An 18,421-nucleotide genomic window follows, 5' to 3' on the forward strand; every position below is an offset into this window, starting at 1 on the left:
CAGTCATGTTACTATCAAGGAAGCCATTATTTCTTCCTTCTTTTTCATTTCTTGTAATGCATAACAGGCACAATATGTCTTAGTATAGCAGAACATACACTAGTAAGATGACTAGGTAACAGGAAGCCCAGGCAAGACTTTTCTTTTCATTTCTTTTTTAAAACTCTTACCTCCCATCTTAGAATCAATACCATGTGCTGTTGGTATACACCAAAACAGAAGGACTTAAAAAGCCAAAGGATGATTAATTTTCTTATAAAATATCTCTGATAACATGCTCTATGCATTCTGCTGAGAACCTGTTCTAATTTAGAGTACTAACGTCAGCTACCACCAACACTATCAACCTATGATTAATTGTGTATTGCCTCGGAACTCAACTTAAACTTGCCCCACCAACCATCCACCACTTTTCCTGGCACACTAGAGAGATTATCATTCATAGAGGCTTAACAGTTGTTAGAGGATGGAGAATCTTGGTGGCATTCAAATGAAGAACTACCAAAGTCAAGTTTGCTCCATGGCATGGGTGAAAATGAAGGTCCCTTGAGCTGCTTGTGTCAGAGGAACTTTCTTTCAGAAAGCATACTTCCCACACACATTCAATGCTCACCAAAAATGTAACTGATGCATGTTTAAAAAATAAAAAATATATCTAACTCTCAGCCTAGAGTGAATGGCTGAGTGAGTCAGTGCCTCAGGCATTTCTGGGAGCAGAAACCATCTCAAAGTGGCCAAAGACATTGGAAGTTGTTAAGCTTAAGTCTTCTTCCTGTAGAAGCACCTCAGTCTTCTCAACTCTTGTTAGATTGCTACAGGCTCATGGGAATCTCTTCTCCACTTCAGAGATGGAGGGAGGTTCTACACAAAGAGTTCCTGACACTGATAAAACCTCAAGTCCATGTATAAAAGGCATGGGATTTATTTAGGCTACTGAAGACAGGCATGCTTATTTCCTACACCTTGTTATGCTATGCATTTTGTGAATGCTAAAATGTTGAAGTGGCCATTTGCCAAGGACCCAGAGTATCCAGGGGCCACAGGATGTCATGGAGGTTGGCTTTATAGGATTTCACCAGGAGTCCAAGGACAATCTAAGGGCACAGCAGACAACAAGGGTGAGAGTGGGAGGCACTTTTCTGGACACCCCCACCATGCCTCACAAACCTGACTCTTCCCCTCTAAGCCCCCTAAAACCTCTTTTTAAGCAGAGTCCTCACCCCAACTCATTTCCATCCATGTCTTCCTTTGCCACCAGACTGCTGTCTCCTGAACTGCTGCTTCATTCCTCACCTTCTCCACTAAAGCTGCCTTTCAGGTGTTATCTCCCTCAGTAGAGTGGAACCTCCTTGACAGTAGGGATTCCATGCTTCTATTTGAATTCCCAACACTTAGTGTAGTCTGGCACCTAGGAAGTACTTTTCCAAAAAAATTTATCTTATCAAAAAAACCACACTCAATGAATAAAATTTAGCATTTTATTAATAATTTAGTACCAGATATCTAATAGAAAAAATTGAAAACAAAATAAAAATTTAGCTGTAGACAGCCTTTTCCTGTTAAATGCTTCTGGTAAAATAAAATCTGAAAGCTCAAAGCAAAGGTCAGGTCCACAAATCTAATCTAAAGCCTCTTCTCTAAAATTTCTTACAATCCTCAAAGATTCTTTCCTTCCACTTACATTATTGAAGTCATTGTGTACACTTTTTTAGTACTTCTTTATATAATAATATTTATTTTTATCATGTTTTCATTATCTCCTTATATATGTAAATATATTACTTATTGTATTCATTTTTCTTTATTCCAATGAGCATTTTCAATTTCCTCAGTTAGCAATTGTATGTTCCTTTTTCTTTACAAGGCTGGAGACATAAATATCCACATTGTTTTGTTTATTTGAAATAGCCCAGTAATATGCCCTTATTTTATTTTTCATACAGTTTCTTTAACCATTCTCCAATCCATTGACAGCTCCTTTATAAAGTAGAAATTTTCAGCAATGGAGGTTATTTGATCATGTTACTCTCACTAAAGATATTGTTTCTTCTTTCTTTTACATTCCTTGTAATAGATTCCTGATAATCCATAATATGCTCTTAGTATCGTACTACATATATTAGTGAGATGACTAAATGACAAGAGGTGTAGGCAGGACTTTGTCAAAAATCTAAACTGAGTTCCCTTCATTCTCTTCAGTTTGAGGTAGGTTTTGAGTTGTTCCTGGATTGCCCTCCAGGACCAAAAAGGTCCTTTAGTGTCAGGGGAAAGCCCCAAAGAGAAATGCTAAGGCTACATAACAACTGAGACTCCACAACCATTAACTGTACACCAAGTGTCCTCATGGGAGAAAGTATGAGACTAGCCAGTCTCCTGAGCATGATGTGAGAGCCTGAAAGACTGGTTCCACCCCCACCCCACCCCCCTCTCCTCTGAGAGCCAAAGGCAGGGAGCTGGGACACTCACTATACTCACTTTCTAGCTCTGAGCTGCCAGCCAATAGTCTCTGCTTCCTCCCCGAAACTCCAATTTATACTATTGATTAGGGTACTTTCCAGAGGTTTGTGAAACTTTTGTCATTCCAATGCAACAAAATGGCATTCCTGACTATTGTAACAAACATAAAACATGAAACTGTAACTTATAATGTTTTGTAGGAATGACAGGAAATTACTCATAGCAAAACACACTAAGGGAAACAGTAAAATAAGCTGGACACAAAATACAGGGACACAAATACTGTTCAATGAACAACTGTGAATAACAGCTATTCCCAGCAGGACAATAATCTAAAAACTACCCTAAAGGACTCAATGTTAATAAATGCCATCTGCTTGCAGAGGAAAACAACCGAGAAGAGTAGAAATGCAGATCAAAGCAAACCTTCTTCCATTTCTTTCTCAAATTTTTTTAAATTTTAGATTCCTTCCACAAAAGGATTAATATGAGAAAATGTTTTACATGGTTGCACTTGTGAAATCATTAGAAGATTGTTTGCCATCTCAAAATGGGTGGGGGGTGGAGGGATGGGAAGAAGGGAGAGAGAGAGAATTCCAGATTCCGTTATTATTTGAAGAACGTGGGAAATTATTGCTACCTGTTATTGGGAGAAACATAAAAGTTAATTTAATTAGAAATTTTTGAAAAAAGAATTGGCAGAAAACATTCATGATTTTTGTGAGACCAAGGTATAAATCTGCTTGGGGTTTAAACTAGTAAGGCTTAATTTTGGTTAAGTTAAATAAATTATCTCTAGAGAAGAATGACTTCAGATCTTGTTACCTCAAAGAGAAATTCCGGCACGTGAATGGAGTGTTTTCATTTGGGATCAATTCAGGTATAGAGAGAGATAAAGTATATCCTGAAAGTGCACAAGAGGTCAAGGAGTCTGAAATAAATTGTAAGCAAAGAACAGTGGCCAGTGTGAGTAAACTGTCCAAACCATTTGAGCATGGTTGTGGCGGTGAAACAAGCAGTTCAAGTGAACTCGGAACGTTGCTTTTAGATACTCAGCATCGCATTCTCCTCCACAAAGGAACTCTTGCTGGAATCAGCCCAGGAAGGTTGCGGAGCCTCAAGGAAACAAGGAGACGATGTCCCGGGAATCACGGTCGCATGTGAGGGGTGACACAAGCGACGCCGACAAGCACGACGAAATGGGACCGAAATGCACGGTTCAGTCTTCCGGCTCCAATTCCGAGCCCCCAGACAGGCGCCCTGTCACCGCTCAAGCGCCCCACCCCATCCCCGGGCTCTTTCCAGCTCGACGCCCCCCTTCAAAGAGGCCCCACAGGCGGGTGGTGGCAGCTGTCGCCTCCTCGCAGTGGGTCAGCAGGGGAAGCCGGGCGGGAAGCAACAACCCTGGCGGCACGCGGGGGAGAATCCACGTGGGAAGGGAAAGCATAAGGAGGTAGGGAGGCGACCGGTGGGGCCGGGGACTGGAGCGAGAGCGGCGAGGGAACGAGGAGCACGAGAGCCAAGGCGGGCCACTTGGAGAACAAGGTGGGTGGTGGGGTGGGGGATAGAGGGTAGAGAAGCCAGACACGTTGGGAAGGGGACGAACGCGCAGTACCGAACACGGAGACGGAAGACTGCGGGTGGGTAGGCGTGGCGGAGGAAAGATCCCCTCTTCCTGCGCGGGGAGGTCTCAAGCCTAGACCCCAGTCCGCGGACGGTCTTTCCGCCTGTACGTTCTTTGGCATTTATTTGGAACTTGGGTTTTTTTTTTTTTTGGTTTTTTTTTTTTTTTTTTTTTTTTTTTTTTTTAGGGTTTATTTGTTTTTGTGTTGGATTTTTTTTCTTTTTCTTTTTTTTTTTTTTTTTTACAGCATGTGGTTCTGTTTATTTATATGTACAGATAATGTAAAAACATTTCACATTTTAAAGCGAGGACAGTGGGAGCATCACAGTTTCACATGAATAGTAGTCTCAATTCCACAAAGCTAGAAAGTACCCATCAAAATCTGCATTCTTTATTTCTTATTTTAGTTTTTCAAAAGCTGATTTGCCTTTCAGGGAGTACAAATTAAACTAACATGGTGGCTAAACTAAGTAAGTAAAATAAATTAATATTTTGGTGGCTCAGGGGTTTGAGAGGCAATCCAAGAAACTGGAGATCCTGGCTTCAAATGTGACCTCAGACATTTCCTATCTGTGTGACCTGGGCAAGTCATTTAGCCCCCACTGCTTAGCCCTTACTTTTCTTCTGGTTTGGAACTAATATACAGTATTGATTCTAAGAAAGAAGATAAGGGTTTAAACAAATTAAGCTAACAGTAACTCAGATACTTGTCTTAAATCTTTCAAGTTTTTTCTATGGGTTATCCAGAGATGATTACAAGAGTGAAGACATGTAGGCACAATAAAATTTTGAGCAGAATGAATAAAGAATGACAAAAGGGACTTAGAATATGACAAGTTTTTCTCTTATTTTTCTAAGCAAAAGTATTTCAGCCAGTCCTATGTTCAGCCTCAGGGGAATTTCAAATGCTGCCAAAACAGAAAGACTTAAAAAGCTGAAGGCTGACTAGAATAATATTTTGTCTTAAAACCAATTATGATAAAGATATCTAGTCAACCAGCTGAGAATTATTTCTAATTTATGACTGCAATGTTGGCCATCTCCACCATCAACAAGCTCTTATTAATTTTCTATTGCCTGGGGGCAGCTGGGTAGCTCAGTGGATTGAGAGTCAGGCCTAGAGACAGAAGGTCCTAGGTTCAAATTTGGCCTCAGACACTTCCCAGCTGTGTGAGCCTGGGCAAGTCACTTGACGCCCATTGCCTACCCTTACCACTCTTCTGCCTAGGAGCCAATGCATAGAAGTTAAGGGTTTAAAAAAACTTTTTTTTTCTATCACCTCAGAAACCAACTAAAGTTGACCCATCAACTGTCAACCTGGAATAGAGTCATAATATAACATGAGAACTACATTTTCTGGCATATTCAAGAGATTATCTTTTACAGAGGCTTACCAGCTGCTGGCTGATGCCCAATCTTTGTGGCATTCAAATGAAGGACTACCAGTCAGGTTTGCTCCATGGCATGGGGGTGAAAATGAAGGTCCCTTGAGCTCCTTGTGTCAGAGGAACTTTCTTCCAGAAAGTACCCTTCCCACACATGCTCAATCCTCACAAAAAGTGTATCTTAAAAAAGATAAAATATGTTTAAATGCCAGCCTTGGCTTAATAGAGGATCTACTCTAAAATGGCTTAGTGAGTTTGAGCCTCAGATGCTTCTGGCAACAGAAACTAGCTCAAAGTGACGAAAGAGATCAGGAAGCTGCTATGCTTAAGTTTTTTTCTGTAGAATCACCTCAGTCTTCTCACCAGCTGTTGTTGGGGTGCTAGAAGCTCTCTCCCTACTCCATTGCAGGGATGGAGGGAAGTTCCACACCAGGAGTTCCCTGCACTGATGAAATCCTAAACTCATATATGGACAGATATATAAAAGGCATGTTGTTTATTGAGACTGCTGTGGGCAAGTTTGCTTATTTCTTATACCGAGTTATGCTATACATTTTGTGAGTGCTAAAATATGAAAGTGGTAATTTCCAGGAGACCTAGAGTAGCCAGTAGCTGCAGGATGTTATGGGGGCTGGCTTTATATGGGTTTCACTAAAAGCCCAAGGACAATCTAAGGGCACAGCAGGGAACAAGAGTGAGAGTGGGAGGCACTCTTCTGGACTCCCCCAACATTCCCCACAAAACTGGCTCCTTCTCTCTGGGCCACCCCAAACCCTCTGTTAGAGGAGAGTCCTCAATCTCCATATTGTAATTCTGTAAAAATTTGATAGGTTTGGGTTGGGTAATGACCCCCCCCCCTTTCTTTTTGTAGGGAGTTTTCTCCAATTCATGTTCATTTATATCGAATTGAATTAACTTACAAGAAATTCATTGTAACTCCAACTGAGACAGAAATTTGGGGTGGGATACACTCTCTTAAGTAGATAGTGGAACATATCTGATTGCTATTCACTTTCAAATTTCTGGAGCTTCAATTATTATGTCACTTTACTTTGATTATAACAACTTGCTTTGAAAGGAAAAAGCAGGGAAAGGATTAAACACTGTTTGACTTCAGGTAAGAGTCAGGTTTATTAATCAGTCATGTCTTTCCTTTTGAATGGTGGATACAGTTCAATGATCTATCAGACAACTATACCTGAATTCAGAACTCAAAATTAATATTAGTTGCAATTCCAAAAGCTTTTACCTTAAATAACAAATTTCACCAATTGCATCGTGGAGCTGAAAAGTTTCCAAGATTTATATATAAATGAAAAGTTTTGATTTTTCCAATTATGATAACCAATTTTTCTTTCCAGTTATGATAACCACTAACAATGCTTAAGCTATCTGGCAATTCTTCCCAATTCATGCAGAAATAGGATTAACAGTATTGCTGGGAGTTAAATTTTTACTAACATCATCTTGATTAATGATGACTGGTGCAGGGGCTTATTAGTGATTTGGAAGAGAATCAACATTATCCTAATACATAACATAATATCTTTTGTACCTTGTCATAACCAATTTACTTTAAACTTTTGGATTACAGTACAAATCATATATCATTGCAAGTAAACGTGATCAATTTCTAACAACCTGCTTCTACACAGAATTTACATTTAAACACATATTTTCAGCTTTTTTAGAGTTAAATTTGCACAAAGTCAATGTTTTAGTAACACTCAATATATAATAATTTTGTCAAAAATCCAATACTTGTGGGCTAGTCAAATTTATCTAGTCAAATGCATTATTTAATTACACTGTTTGCATATCACAATTGTACTTATCCAATTCAGGTGAAAAGTAAATTTTCTTTATAGTATAGCCACATATATACTTCATTTTCACACATAATTACTCATTAACAAATTGTTTTGTTATGTTAATTAAAGCATGTTCATCTTCAAGGACATTTCACAATAACAGATTAATAATATTTGAACTTCTTTTTTCTTTAATATCTTTAATTCTTACCTTTTTATCTCAATTCCAGTTTACTCAAATAACCTTTTTGGCATGGTCCAACTATCAACACAGTCTTTGACTAAGACTTAGTATCTTAAAGCTTAGTTTTAAGATGCCACAATAGATGTGAATTTTTGCTTTTTGGAATATTTTTTGGAATAAGGATAACCACTTAAATTGAACCAAACTTTTTGTATAGAATGTGTCATAATTTTCTAACTTTGCAATTTAATAAAATGGTAATTTTTGAAATTTTTGAAAATTTCGAAAACTTTAGGAAATTTCTGAACAATTTTTTCTTTGTATTAACTGTCTTTTTTCTCTCTTTTTCTTTTTCAGTTTCATAAGTGAACCTAAAATGTTTCATTTAAACCAATTCTTTTTGATGTTTTACATTTTTTGCCATTTGTTAGTAATATCTGCAGTTTCCCCCTTTTTACTTTTAAATTTGCATCCCAATTGTGGTGAATTAGGTAAACCTGCATTTTTTGTACAATATTATGGATGTTATAAAGTTGATATTAGCTTCTTATTCATTTTTACACTTTATAGACCTTGAGTTGGCACAAGTTTCTTAAGCAAAATTTACTCACCTGAGTGGTCATTGTACCCTATGAATCAGTGTTTTACAGGTGGCTGTACATAATTACAGTTTAACAAATTGCATGTTGATCCTTAGATCATGAATTTCTTATTATACACTGCACATACTTTTAAAGTAATTTTGTATCCTAATCAAGTACAATGCTATTTAAATTTCCAATTTGTAATATACCAAATTCTTAATGCATATTTCATTTTTATATTTCCAATTTTTGAAATCCTGATAATTATATTTACCTGTTGCTTAATACAATAGTAAATATTTTAGAATAACAATTTTACATGTTCATATGTCTATCCAAGTTTTAGATTACACAAAATCTCCTTCACATTACATCACATCTTTTAAGAAGTTGATATTAAATTCTTATATACTTTATACTCATTTTTTGCAATTCTCAAATTCAGTTTGACAAGCATTTTTGGTAGTTCTGATTATTCAAATCTATATTCATTATACATTGTAAGTCCTAATCACAATGAATGAACTTACACTGTACCATCAGTACCTATTCAAATCCTTAGCAGATTTTTAAAGTTATATATACAATCTTTAATATTAAGGCTAATTGAAAGTCAGATCAAATTATGAGTCAATTGTGAGGTCAATTCTCCCTTTTTTTGTGTTGGTTTTTTTTAAGTGCATATTCTAATGGGTAAACTAAGATATTTTGTTTGGAGAAAGGGCCATGAGTTTTGGGATAAGTGGGCATTGTTTTTTGGCTTCTCAAAACTGCTTCCTGCTGAACTGGGGTAGTGTGGATGATTCACTCTCGGCATATGATTTTCTCATAGTCTGGTCTCTAAAAGGAACTAATTTGGAAATGTAAGCCAATTGTATTGTTTTAATAATTTTGAATTAAGTTTAATAATGTTGAATTCAATTTTCACTAACATCAGTATGATTAATGGTAGGTTGAACTCACAATTGTTTAAAGAAGCTTTTTCACTCTTGGGTAAGCACTGAGTTAGATTTTTAGTTTTGACTAGCTAGAAAAGTTTGAGCTGCAAACTTCAGGGTGTGATGATTTGCAAGCAGAAGTTGGATTGATGGATTGTACTTCTGTACACGGCTCAGAATCATTGCTTTCTAGGTAGCTGTCTGAAAATTGTTTAGCTGGTTTCCTTAGATTGCATTCTAAAATCCTTTGTGATTTTCATAAAATATATATTTCAGTTTTTAACTTGTTGATAGATTTCAATGGTGGGATTAATCTGTCCCTTTTTTGTCTTTATCATTTCTACCTTCTCCCCCTTGTGGCCAGCAAGGAGGGGAGAGAAGAGATGTCTGACAATTTTGTCTATTTGTCCTTTATATGTATCCAATTAAATTATCTTAGAGTTTAGGAAAAATTTCTTGAATTTCCCACACAGCGTTTGTCTGTCTCCCCCATTCTTCCGAAACAAATGGAAAAAGCAGGGAGAGGTTTATCTTTCCCAAAATGTAACCCTCCCATTGTGATCACAGACTGACAACATATAGACAACACGGATATATCATGGAATATAGAACATGGACTGATCACAGACAACATGGACAGAACATACATATACCAGGTATTTCATGCATTTTCTGACAACAGAGAACATAAAATTGTGGACTAGATTGCCGAGGACCATCAAACCCCATCCTGAATGACAAGGTCTCAGATGGGATCCTAGAATGCAGAGCGGATTCTAGGGACAATGTTTACCCCTATTCAAGATTCCCCCACATGACTCTTCTGTTAATAACACTTCTTATTGGAAGGAATCATTGCAATCAATATCTCTACTCAGCCCCAGGGGATACAGAAGATCAGTAAAGGCTCTTACTAGAGCCTTTACAGACCCCCTACAGACTCCTAGGAAATTCCCACCTTTATATGTAATGATACAGAAATTCCCCTAAAGATCACTCCATAACAAACCAGCAATTAGTGAGTTAATATTAAAGATTTTAAAACCCTAACTTAGATCTCTTACTCACATACACAGGTGCCTGCAAAAACAGGCCAGAACAGTCTACAAGTTTTCCCTCCTCCCTGATCTCTGATCTGGAATGTTAACACAGAAAAGGACAATGGATGAAGTATGGGAACTTGCTTTCCCTGGGAAAGCAAATACACCTCTCCCTACTGGATTGTTTTGATAACCCTGTAGGCTAGTTGAAACTTCAACTCACCTTTGAAAAGTATTGAATGGTGAAAGACTGTTATTGAAATAATATTTGGACCGGGTTATTATTATTATTTCTTTGAAACCCAAGTTATTGTCTAAATTGTGTAACGAATCAGTGTAGCGAATCACTTGATTAAATTATGTAGCTAAATACAGCAAAGAATAATCATCCCTGACTTGATTGGTCAAAATGTAATCAACTATTGTGTTAAATTGTAATGTATGAATTGCACCTCATGGATGTACAGAAAGTACAATTTCCAGCCCAGTTACTCCATGATGAATATTTCTTGCCAAGCTTTTGCATCCTTTGTATAATCAAAGAAAATAGAAAAATTATGAAATGTCAAATGATTTTATAATTCAGTAGAAGTTAATGTATAATTTAGTCCATTATCTCTAAAAAAAGATGTATGGTGAGAATGAAAATCATGCCAACATGTATGTAACCTTAAGAAAAGGGTATAAAAAATAAAGCCAGCCCAAAGCAGAGCAGAACAGTCTTTGGGATACATGATTGAAACGCATACTGTTCTCATTCATCTTAACATGCCAACGCTGTCCCATCACCAAGATTACCTGGACCTGTGGGAGTTTGACTTCCACACTAGATTTTTCTTTTCATCCTGGAATAATGATCAGTTGTTACAAATCATAGCTGCACCACTAAAAAAATCTGTGGAGGGAAAAAAAAAGTGCTCATTAATAATGAAGGAAGAGAAAATAAAAGAATGAGTCAGAAAAGGGGTTAACTTTTTGCAAGTGGGGCTGATTTGACAAATCTTAGTTCTAAATTACTTTTCATGCTCCAATAGATTTTTTAAAATAAATGCACTTTTCTCTGCAGAATTTTGGGGTTTGGGGGACTGTAGCAGCGGAAAGGGAAAAAAGAAAAGAAAGGTAAATTCATGAAGAATTGTTCTGCTTATTGGTACAAAGTGGCTGTGATACCTGCCTGAATAATTTCCACGCATGCCACATTGCTGGAGAAATTGTTTGTTTGATAAATTACTACAGTGGGAATATATACTGTTGGTAAGATCAAAAGGGCAATGGGGGGAGAAAGAGCTTGACTTAACTAAGTGAAAATTGTTAAGACTTTTTAAGTGGTCTATGGTTATTAGTAAATGGAATCTTTACAAAGGAAAAAGAAAAATGGGGCAAAAGAATTTATTTGCAATAAAAATTCTCTTTCATTCCAAACATACATATACAGACACACACTGGCTTGCCTCCTATTTTACTCCTGATATTCCTCCCTGTACTATTCACTTGCCACCGTGGCAGGGGAGGTCCAACTCACTATGCCTTTCTTGCTCTATGAATAATGCACCTTGTGGGGGGGGGGGGAGGAAGGTTCTCCTTACCTATAATCAATATGCCTCTGAGGGTCCACGCGGTTGGGCACCATTTATCAGGTAACAGACAAACATTGGGGGGTGGGTCCCAAAAGGGTGAGGAGAATGAGACGTGGGAAGAAGGATGACATGTCAGGAGGGTTAATGAAGCTGGTATCATCACAAGCAAGGTTTATTGATCACAGCTAATATTTTATAGAGAAAGTAACATAGGCTAAGGGATTATTCAGTAAGCTTTTTACATGGACAATGGTTAGTAATGATTTACAATCTTAGTACAACGACTTAGTTTACCTCACTTAAACTTAGACAAAGATTTCTATAGAAAAATAACTCAGTATGTCAATATGTAACTATCTAACAGTTTCTCATAGAATTCATGCATAAATAATTTCTTGGCAGGACATCTAGTATTTGGGGAGGGGGAAAAGATTGCTTTTCTCATGCTGGGAAGCAGACCGTGTACTTTGCAATTCCTAAGCTATTGCTTTGATTTTACTGGGCCCTCCTCTCACTACTGGGGGATACAACATTTTTAGGGAAAGAAATGTGAATGTCAAAACCTCTACTTATACATTAGAATCTTAATTCCACAAAAGCCCAATTTAAATCTTTATCTCTTATTTCTTGTTTTAGTTCCTTAAAAGCAGCATTGCCTTTAAGGAAGGACGACTCAATCAACTATTGAGTCCAACACCTTCTCTGAAATCTCTAGATTTTTCTTTTCTGAGTCACCCACAGAGATTTAGGAGAATCAAATCCAGTAAGTGAAATAAATGATGCAGGATGATGAAGAATTGGGCAAAGACTTAGGAGAAGATAAATTTTACTCTTATTTTTTCTGATCAAAGTATTTAAGCCATTCCCATGAACAGCCTCATGTGAATTTGAAATATTACCAAAACAGAAAGATTTAAAAGCCAAGGGATGATTAGAGTAACATCTTTTCTAAAACCCAGCTCTGATAACTTGATTTGTGCATCCTGCTGAGAACTTGCTCTAATTGAGAGGAGTAACCTCAGCCAGCCCCACCAACAACAATAACCACCTCTGATTAATTAATTGTATATTGCCTTGGACCCAACCTAAACTTGCCCCACCAAATATCCACCACTTTTCCTGCCATACTAAAGAGATTATTGTTTACAAAGGCTTACCAGCGATTGGAGGATGTAGAATCTGGTGGCATTCAAAATGAAGGACTACCAAAGTCAGGTTTACTCTATGGCATTGGTGAAAATGAAGGTCCCTTCAGTTCCTTGTGTCAAGAGAAACTTTCTTTCAGAAGCACCCTTCTTAGACACACTCAATGCTTGCCAAAAATGTAACTGATGCATGATTAAAAAAGAAAAAAAATCTATCTCTCAGCCTAGACTGAATAGCTGAATGAGTCAGTACCTCAGATGCTTCAGGCAGCAGAAACTAGCTCAGAGTGACCAAAGAGATCAGGAAGTTGCTAAGCTTAAGTCTTCTTCCTGTAGAGGCACCTCAGTCTTCTCAACAACTCCTGTTGGAGTGCTAGAAGCTCATGGCAGTCTCTTCTCCACTTCAGAGGTAGAGGAAGATTCTACACAAAGAGTTCCTGGCACTGATGAAACCTCAAGCCCATGTATAAAAGGCATGGGATTTATTCAGGCTACTGAAGACAGACTTGCTTATTTCTCATACTGAGTCATACTATTGATTTTGTGAGTGCTAAAACATGGGCATGGCCATTTCCAAGGGACCCAGAGGATCCAATGGTTGCAGGATGTCATGGGGCTTCTATGGGTTTTACTAGGACTCAAGGGCACAACAGGCATCAGGAATGAGAGTGGGAGGCACTTCCCTTTTGGACTTCTGCACAATTCTTCACAAACCTGGTTCCTTCCCTCTGGGCCTCCCAGAACCTCTCTTTTAAGGAAGTTCTCACTACTTATACAAACATATTTATAGCAGCTCTTTTTGTGGTGGCAAAGAATTGGACATAGAAGGAATGTCCATCAATTGGGTATATGATAGGGGTGGAATGGTAGATGGAATACGATGGTGATAGAATACCATTATGCTGTCAGGAATGATGAACAGGATGATTTCAGAAAGAGTTGGGGTGACCTACGTGAACCCATGCAGAGGGAAGTGAGCAGAACCAGAACATTGTATGCAGTAATACCAATATTGTGGAATGGTCATCTGTGAAAGACTTAACTAATCTGAGCAATACAGGGATCCAGGACAATTCTGAGGGACTTAATGACAAAAAAATTGATCCACCTCCAGAGAAAGAACTGTTCCAGTTGGAATGTAAATCAAAGTATATAATTTTTCATTTTAGTTTATTTGGCTTCTTATTTTGAGGTTTTAGTTTTATAGCATTGTTCTCTTGTAAAAATGAACACTATAGAAAGATGTTTTGCATGATAATACGTGAATAACCCAGATCAAATTGCTTACAGTTTCTGGGAAAGAGAAGGGAGAAGAAGGGAAACAATTTGCTTCATTTCACTTCAGAAACCTTTTGTGAAAAATTTTTTTTTTTTGTAAATTGTAATTGGTAAAATAAAATGTTTATAACAAAATATAAAATAAAAAATAAATATAAAGAGAGTCTTCACCCCAACCCATGACATCCATGTCTTCCTTTCCTACCAGGCCATTATCTCCTGGACTGCTCCAAAACATTCCTTATCTGTTCCACCAAAATGACCTTTTATGTGTTCTTTTCCCTAGAAGAATGGAACCTCTTTGACAATGTGGGCTCTGTGCTTCTATTTGTATTCCCAACATTCAGTGTAATGTCTGTAATCTAACAAGTAAGTTTTTAAAAAAATAATTATTTTAGGGAAGTAAGAAACTTACAGGCAATAAATGAAATTAAGCATTTTATTAATAATTGAGTGCCAATGTCCAACAAACAAGTAGAAAAGCAAGAGAAAAATATAGCCATAGTAACCTTGTCAAGGTAAGTACAATGGGTAAAATATGAGATGAAAACAGAAAAGACAGGTTGGGTGCAGAAATCCAATGTAAAGCTTCTTCTCTGACATTTCTCACAGTCATGGTTTGAATGTTCCCTTCTATCTAACGTGTGGTCCTCATATACATTGTTTACCTGGCTCATCATTTTTTATTCATTCCAATGTGCATTTCCAAGTTCCTCAATTTGCAACTTTAGGTTTATTTTCTTTACAATGTTGGAAACATAGATATCAATATTCTATCATTCATTTGAAATAGCACAGTAGTATGCCCTGATGTTTTGGATGAAAATGTCTTTAACTGTTCCCCGTTTGATGGACCACTCCTTTGGAAACCAAGAATCATCATATAATGGGATATATTCAGGCATGTTGCTATCAAGGAAGGTGTTATTTCTTCCTTCTTTTTCATTTCTTGTAATGCATAACAGGCATAAAATATCTTAGTATAGCAGAACATGCATTAGTAAGATGACTAGTTAACAGGAGGCCCAGGATTTCACCAGGAGTCCAAGGACAGTCTAAGGGCACAGCAGGCAACAAGGTTGAGAGAGGGAGGCATTCCACTTGACAGCCCCACCATGCCTCACAAACCTGACTCTTCCCCTCTGAGCCCCTTAAAACCTCTTTTAAAGCAGAGTCCACACCCCAACTCATTACCATCCACGTCTTCCTTTGCCACCAGACTGCTGCCTCCTGGACTGCTCCTTCTTTACCCACCTCCTCCACTAAAGTTGCCTTTTAGGTGTTATCTTCCCTAGTACAATGGAACCTCCTTGGAGTAGGGACTCCACACTTCTATTTGGATTCTGGCACCTAGCAAGTACTGTTCCAAAAAATAACAAAAATTATTTTACAGAAATAAAAAACTCACACTCAATGAATTAAGCATTTTATTAATAATTTAGTGCTAGCTGTCCAATAGAAAAATTGAAAACAAAATAAAAATTTAGCTGTAGACAGCCTTTTCCTATTAAATACTTCTGGTAAAATAGAATCTGGAAGCTCAAAACAAAGGTCAGTTCCAGAAATCCAATCTAAAGCTGCTTCTCTAAAATTTCTCATGATCCCCCAAGATTCTCTCCTTCCATTTACATTATTGTAGACATTGTATACTCTTTTTTGGTATTTCTTTATATAATAATATTTATTTTATCCTGTTTTCATTATCTCCTTGTATATGTAAATAAATTACTTGTTATTGTATTCATTTTTCTTTATTCCAATGAGCATTTTCAAGTTCCTCAGTTAGCAATTGTATGTTCCTTTTCCTTTACAATGATGGAGACATAAAAATCCATATTGTTTTGTTCATTTGAAATAGCCAAGTAATATGCCCTTATTTTATTTTTCATACAATTTCTTTAACCATTCTCCAGTCCATTGACAGCTCCTTTGTAAAGTAGAAATTTTCAGCAATGGAGGTTATTTGATCATGTTACTCTCACTAAAGATATTGTTTCTTCTTTCTTTTACATTCCTTGTAATAAATTCCTGATAATCCATAATATGCTCTTAGTGTTGTACTGCATATATTAGTAGGATGACTAAATGACAAGAGGTGTAGGCATAACTTTGTCATAAATCTAAACTGAGGTCGCTTCATTCTCTTCAGTTTGAGGTAGGTTGGAGTTGTTCCAAGATTGCCCTCCAGGACCAAAAAGGTCCTTTAGTGTCAGGGGAAAGCCCCAAAGAGAAATGCTAAGGCTACATATCAGCTGAGACCCAGAGACCATTATTTGGACACCTAGTGTCCTCATGGGAGAAAATATGAGATTAGCCAGTCTCCTGAGCATGGTGGGTGAGCCTGAAAAACTGGTTTGCAACAGGTCTGAAGGCTGGGCTGCCCCCCCCCCCCAAATCCCCCCTGCAAAACCCCTCTAAGAGCCGAAGGCACAGAGCTCGGACACTTGCCTATACTCACCTTCTAGCTCTGAGCTGCCAGCCAACAATCTCCACTTCCTCCCAGGGATTGCAATTTATACTCTTGATCAGGGTACTTTCCAGAGGTTCGTAGAACTTTTGTCATTGAAGGATCACAAAATATCAGTATAACTATTCTTACAAACATAAAACAGGAAACTGAAACTTATGATGTGTCTACTGTTACTGTACAGACTGTGTACTCTTACTGTTACTGTACAGTACTGTTACTGTACAGACTGTGTACTCTTACTGTACAGACTGTTTACTCTTGCTGTTACTGTATAGACTGTTTACTCTTACTCTTCCTGTACAGACTGTGTACTCTTACTGTACAGACTGTTTACTCTTGCTGTTACTGTACAGACTGTGTATTCTTACTGTTACTATACAGACTGTTGACTCTTACTGTTACTGTACAGTACTGTGTACTGTTGCTGTTACTGTACAGACTGTGTACTCTTACTGTACAGACTGTTTACTCTTGCTGTTACTGTACAGACTGTTTACTCTTGCTGTTACTGTACAGACTGTGTACTCTTACTGTTACTGTACAGACTATACTCTTACTGTTACTGTACAGACTGTTTACTCTTACTGTTACTATACAGACTGTTTACTCTTACTGTTACTGTACAGACTGTGTACTCTTACTCTTACTGTACAGACTGTGTGCTTTTACTGTTACTGTACAGACTGTTTACTCTTACTGTTACTATACAGACTGTTTACTCTTACTCTTACTGTACAGGCTGTGTACTCTTACTCTTACTGTACAGACTATGTACTCTTACTGTTACTGTACAGACTGTGTACTCTTACTGTACAGACTATGTACTCTTACTGTTACTGTACAGACTGTGTACTCTTACTCTTACTGTACAGACTGTTTACTCTTACTGTTACTATACAGACTGTTTACTCTTACTCTTCCTGTACAGACTGTTTACTCTTCCTGTACAGACTGTGTACTCTTACTGTTACTGTACAGACTGTGTACTCTTACTGTTACTGTACAAACTGTTTACTCTTACTCTTCCTGTACAGACTATTTACTCTTACTGTACAGACTGTTTACTCTTGCTGTTACTGTATAGACTGTGTACTCTTACTGTTGCTATACAGACTGTTTTCTCTTACTCTTACTGTACAGACTGTGTACTCTTACTGTACAGACTGTTTACTCTTACTCTTACTGTACAGACTGTTTACTCTTGCTGTTACTGTATAGACTGTGTACTCTTACTGTTACTATACAGACTGTGTACTCTTACTCTTACTTTACAGACTGTTTACTCTTACTGTACAGACTGTTTACTCTTACTGTACAGACTGTGTACTCTTACTGTACAGACTATGTACTCTTACTCTTACTGTACAGACTCTTTACTCTTGCTGTTACTGTATAGACTGTGTACTCTTACTGTTACTGTACAGACTGTGTACTCTTACTCTTACTTTGCAGACTGTTTACTCTTACTGTACAGACTGTTTACTCTTACTCTTACTGTACAGACTGTGTACTCTTACTCTTACTTTGCAGACTGTTTACTCTTACTGTACAGACTGTTTACTCTTACTGTACAGACTGTGTACTCTTACTGTTACTGTACAGACTTTATTCTTACTGTTACTGTATAGACTGTTTACTCTTACTGTTACTATACAGACTGTGTACTGTTACTAAGGGCACTTTCAAGAAATTTATGAAACTTTTGTCATTTCAGGTTAACAAAATTTCACGTATAATTACACTTAGTATTAGTTGAAAACCTAACAGACTGTCCTATATCATAAATATCCCTTGAAAACCTTAACAATTGCCCTACGCTCTAAATATTCCCTGAAAACCAAAAAGAGTGCCCTGGAATCCCAGATATCATCCAAGATTCAAAATATATGGCCTAGGCCCTACTGAACATCCAGAAGCTGAGTAGATTG

This window comes from Gracilinanus agilis, chromosome 6 (assembly GCF_016433145.1).
Source record: "Gracilinanus agilis isolate LMUSP501 chromosome 6, AgileGrace, whole genome shotgun sequence".
Classification (NCBI taxonomy): domain Eukaryota; kingdom Metazoa; phylum Chordata; class Mammalia; order Didelphimorphia; family Didelphidae; genus Gracilinanus; species Gracilinanus agilis.